Source organism: Aythya ferina (genome assembly GCF_964211825.1).
Source record: "Aythya ferina genome assembly, chromosome: 1".
Lineage (NCBI taxonomy): Eukaryota > Metazoa > Chordata > Aves > Anseriformes > Anatidae > Aythya > Aythya ferina.
The window spans coordinates 140,245,223-140,251,126 of record NC_140296.1 but is presented as its reverse complement, the minus strand read 5'-3'; positions in this window follow the sequence as shown (position 1 = coordinate 140,251,126).

Below are 5,904 nucleotides of genomic sequence, written 5' to 3'. Positions count from 1 at the left end.
CAAGAAAAAATACAGAAAAGATTTTCAAAATAACAAAAACAGCCTATATAGCTAAGACAGAGGTGTGTTCCTTTGGCTAGGCAAAAAATCAAAATGTTATCCAATAAATGTAGATTAAAAATAAAATAAAAAAAAATCTATTTTGTTCTTACATAATACCTAACAGTATATAACTTAAATAATTTAATCACAGTTAAAGCTTAATGAAAGAGACAATTCTGTCTCATTCTACAGTAGGAAATAGACAGTTATCATATGTATTAAATATTTATTATTAAATATTTATTCCTACTATTAAAATTAATTAAAAGACCACATGCAAAATTAATATCTGGGCTGGTGACTTTATTTCAGGTACATACTATGACAAATTTTAGGGTTATATTCTACTACTAATTCATAACATCCTTTGCGACAACATAGTAAGACTATCAATCAGCATATATCACCACATTTCCTAGTTACTCCTCTTTCAACATAGGACAGCCATTCATCTTTATTTCCATCTTTATCACTGGAGATTCAGTAAGAACTTAACCCAATGCAGCAAAAGCCTGTGCCTCCCAAGTACAGTGTGTGATCTGCCTGTCAGGGGCACTTGACACTGAATTCCAGCGAGATAACGTTGAAACAGAAGCTCGTGCACAACAGCGGTATTTTTAGTTTCCAAATAGAAAGCTGGAGGTTCACAGTGACCTTGAGGGACTTTGTGGGGCTGGGGCACACTCGGCATGCCTCACCAGAGCAGCTTCTTACAGCTGCTGGACGGGGCACACTGAGACTAGTGCTTAGGTCAGCAGTGCAAAATACTGGGAACACTCGTATTGCCTTCATGGTTCCTTCCAGATGTATTTATTTTGCCATCATAATGTAGTATGGGGTGTTCCAAGAAACCCACATTCTTAATTTAACTACAAAACAGAAACAAAGTGGACTCAGACTCCACCTGCAGTAAGGAAAACATGACAAAGGGACAGTGATTTCTCCTTCTATATGTATGGAATTACTGAGAGACTAACAGCAAGCATGCTACATAAAACTGTCCAACAGTTGCCTAGAGTGTGCACACCTGGTAAGAAAAATGTGTAAATGTGCTGCAGTTCCTCTGACATCTAGTTCAGTCCATGCAGCCTTTCACAGCTGATGACATCTGGGTTTGTACTGGCAGCAGGTAGTATAAGATGCTACCTTACAGAAAGATGCCCACTTACAAATTATCAGAGGTAGTGAGTTTCTTTCTTATCATAAATTCTAAATGGATAAATCATTTGTTATTGTTAATGTTATTTGTGTCATCATAGCTCCAAGAGAATAAAAATCCCATGACACTGAGATCATGGGAAAGATTGAAAATAACTTGCTTCACAAGTGAATCACAGAACTGGAATCTTTGAAATGTTTTTGAGGGTAGACTATTTTATATATGAATTACAGAAAGTTGTCCCAGAAATAATTAATATCTAGAACAGAATTTTCAGCAAAGTTGCTAGTTGTAAACATAACAAATAATGCAGACCACCTGTGAAACATTATATGAAAATATTTTTAGTTTTCCTTTAACTTCAAGCCCATAAGGTGCACTTGGGTTTATATTTATTTATTTTTCTCTCTGTGAGACCTAGTAACTTTATGAAAGTGGAGTATGAGAACTGAAGTATCAAGTTAAAACATGGACTACTGAAAGTTTGAAAATTAATCTGCAACAATCAGTTACTTCACTGTTGCTAGCCAAAAAGGAGGGTGAGTATGAAAGCAAGTACCATTGGAAGAAAAAGACAGTCTTTGCTTTCTGTCCTAAACTATCATACAAATACCAACAGAAAGAATTCTCTTATTAGTCTACTAGAAGACAGACCACTAAAAGCAAAATAAATACATCATGATTTGTGGGGTTGGTTGTTGTTTTCTTGCATCTGTGTGTATGTATTTTTCTTAATACTTCCTTGTTTCTCTTCCTTCTTAGTATTAAAATAGAGCTACCTGTAGGCTGTTGGATAGTCAGGTGATCTTCACTGTTACCTGATTCCTCACAATGCATCACTACTTAGAACACAGTTGATTGCTTATAAATGAAACAGAAATGTAGCTTTTTGCAAGAGTCCCTTCACACAACTAAAGGCACTCTATTGCAAATGTAAATCTTACATAAAATTTTTGTTTGAGCAACCTCACCATGAATCAGCAGCTGCAGGGGATTATCCCCATCTGGATATGTGGAGGGCAGAAGGGGCTATTTCTGAAGGGAGTTGAATACGTGACATAAATCTTTCTTCATTGGTAAAGATTGACTTTATAAGTTGAATCTACACAGTTCTAGTGGAAAAATCTTTGTCAAGATAGGTCTGGAAGTGTATCTGAAATCACTCATATCTGAGGACTGGCCAAACTGCTTTTCAATTAGCAGGTTGTGAAGTGGAAGCCCAGGATGTCATTAGGATCCTAAAATGAGCACCATAATATTTTTTGTGCAAGTCACTTTTCAGTGATTGTGGATTTGTTCATTCTCAACTGAAAATAAATCTCAGTAATCACATTTTCACAGTTCCACATATCTGATACAAAATATATGATTTTGTGCCATAAAGATTCTGCAGAATGCAGGGAAGACAGGTAAAGTTGGAAAGGATATTAGAAGTGGTTTTATGGTTCAGGAGTGCTGAGTGCATGATCTCCTTGAAGAGATTACTCTGTAGTGAAGACCCTCTGTAAAAAATATCTTTCTTTAATCTTACTGTACTCTCTACTAGACTGTCTGTTGCAGTGTAGATTGCAATGTCCTGCCAATATTACAGATTAAAACTTGGTGATGGCTTTAAAGATTAGGATCTGACCCTCAACTTGGCAGACCAGAAGCTAAAAAAGATCAGTTCAGAACAATATAGAATAGCTGCAGCTCTCAATCCCCCTGAAAACCAGACAGCTGCATTCTTCGGCAGCAGAAGCCCTGGTGTTGTCTTTACCTCTGGACAACCCCTGTAGCTAATGGGCTACTGTAGTCAGCATCTCTTCTGACAGGATGCAGAGAATTGGATCAAGTTTAAGAATGAGTTTTTGCCACGCTGCCTGTGACCTAATATATAGGCTGATGCTTGTGATCACATTAACATCTGGATGGAAGGAAGAAAATATATACTAGCTACTTGGGCCAGATCTGGGAAGCAGCTACTCTTATTTTGGCATGGCACACCGATGATCTGAAAAACTGGTTCGTCATTGAAATATTAATTCTTCTTGATACACTGTGGAATTTTTGATGATGAATTCTCCTGTGGAAAACTACATATCCAAGCAATTATGCTTGATATATGACTGACACCACTCCATTTTTTCCAAGTAGTGCCATATTTATTGAAGCAAGTTTTTGTTCAACTCATCAGAACAGAACTTGTTGCTACTTACTTATCTCATGACACTGTTGATAGGGAATGACTGACTCCGTATAGCAGTGAATGGCTAAATCGTACATTGTTCCTGTTTCACTTTGTAATGAACACAGGTTTTCTGCATCTGATGGTCAGACATGCCATCAAAATACTGTCAAAAGATGAAATATTCATGTACTGTTTCTATCTAGTACCACAAGAAAGTCTTGACCTTTCATTGTCAGCTTCTCTGTATTGTACTGATACCCAGTTAATCTAGGAATAGGGATGTTTCTAGGCGTTACTACTTCTTGACAATTATTTTTGTCTAAAAATATGAGGATTAAAAGTGCATGATAAATGGGGAGGCTTCCAATACCCATTGTTATCCTGAGTATCCTACTACTTGTACAAAATCTGTGGTGATATTATTTCTCTAAGGAAAACTCTCATTTTCCATTGATAAGCCAATACTTCATCAGCCATCAGAAGATGTGTCTGGCTAGTTTTGCAAGTAGCCAGGTTTTTCAGACCAAATTCATGAGAGGCTAATGTGTGTTTAAAATCAATTCACAGAAGTGGGAATCCCCTGTCACCCAGGAGTGACACTCCTACTTGGCTGCTGTTGTCTGTTAAAACTGGACAGATTGCCATCCCAGACATCACTGCTGTGGTTGGATTACACAGTTAGCACAACAGGATAAAACACAAGGAGATTTACTTAAAGATGTGGCACTAAGTAACCTAGATTTGAAAATGAAAATAATAATAATAAATGCAATAGAAACACGGTGTGTCTTCCATCTCTTCTAACAATTGAAGGAGAAAACCTAGATAGAAATTGAAAATGCATGCCTTGGTTGTATAAACCTATTATGATATCTTCAGTTGCCTTATGGTTCTTGCATCAACTATGGATTCAACGACCATGTCTCCTCTCCCTGGTGTGTTGCTTTGTAATTATTTCCACACGTATACATTCACAAGATGACTTTCTCAGACTTCTGGAATAAAAGATCTCTAATTTCTGCACTAAAAGTTCTGTAGATGAGATGGTATATACTCTGATGGTGTCTTACTGCAACAGAAAAAAAAAAATGTCTCAGGCATCTTCTTATGTTTTTAAAGCAGAATGATAAACCACTAGGTTTGTTTTCTGCTTTTTAATGCAATATCTTTTCTTCAATTTACTAAGTCTTCCGCGGTGTTTAAGTCCACTTAGTAAAGGTTGTGGAAAAAGAATGAAGTGCTCAATTTACTTTCTCTAAAATCATTGTACAAACCCTCACTGGCATGACTGGAAACAAGTCTGGTCTCATGCTAGCTATCACTCCAAATTAAAAGGCTTGATTTTTTTTGATCACTGGGTTTAAGTTACATAACCATTCCCATACTTATTGGAAAACACTTGTATTTCTTTTGTAAATTGTTTAAAAATCTGGAATATCATATGTTTTCCAAATTATGTTGGATTATTTTAACTCAGTGGCTAGGAAACACTTAACTGCCAGGACTTGCAGCGTGCTTTTTGGGAAGCAGTTAATGCACATGGAGTTTCTGTAGAGGGGCTAATAGTGGAGAAATCTTCTTTAATTATGAACTGAATATATCATATCATATCATATCATATGTCATATAAAATCTCCTCTTCCTTTTGGTAGATGAATGTGTTTGTGATGAGACAACAAGCATCACTGCCTTCTCTCCACATGGAGTGGGTAGAAGAGTGGCAGAAGCAACAGATGCAAAACACAACATCCACTGCAGTCCCCTAGCAATGTCCTTGGTTCTGTTTCTCTGCTTTTATGTTTTGAATTGTCAACTGAGACTGCCCACAGAGCACCTAGCTAGAATTATTTTTTCTTACTTAACAGACATATTGGAGAAATGAACAAAAAATCACTAAATAAATGCCACCCAATCAAGTTCCACAGTAACAGCTTGAAGTCACAAGTCATGTTGTGTAATCACTACTAATTGCAAGTTCTATTCAGTTCTCCTAGGCTGTGGTTGACAGCAAAGAATAAGCTTAATAGGTGCAGTTGTTTATTTCTTGAAGCTGATGGAAGACGTTTCTGATGGGTTTTTGGAGGATGCTTTTGAACCCCTAGCTTACATATGCCTTTGTTTGTTTCCAATAGTCTAAGATATTTGGCAACATGTGAAATACAAAACAAATAGGGGAAAGTAAAGGACTTGACGTTAGACAAAATTTGCAGCATAACTTCTTATGTTTAACTCCCTTTGGGAGTGTGCATATATTGATGTCTCAGGCAAAACTGTTTTACAAGCAATGGAAAAAATGGCTAAGAAACACACTACTGGGAAAGACATTGAATTAACTCACTGAATTAATATTTCTGAATGATAATGCAGAAATGATGAAGTAGGTAAATAGGATATTTGTTTTAAACAGTGCTTTGAGACTATTTTGTGTAGGAAAGTACTAACGAAACATCACAAATGGGAATAACAACATACCATTAGATTGCATTATAAGCTAATTTGCAATATAGAAGCTGACCTTACCCTTTAAAGGAGG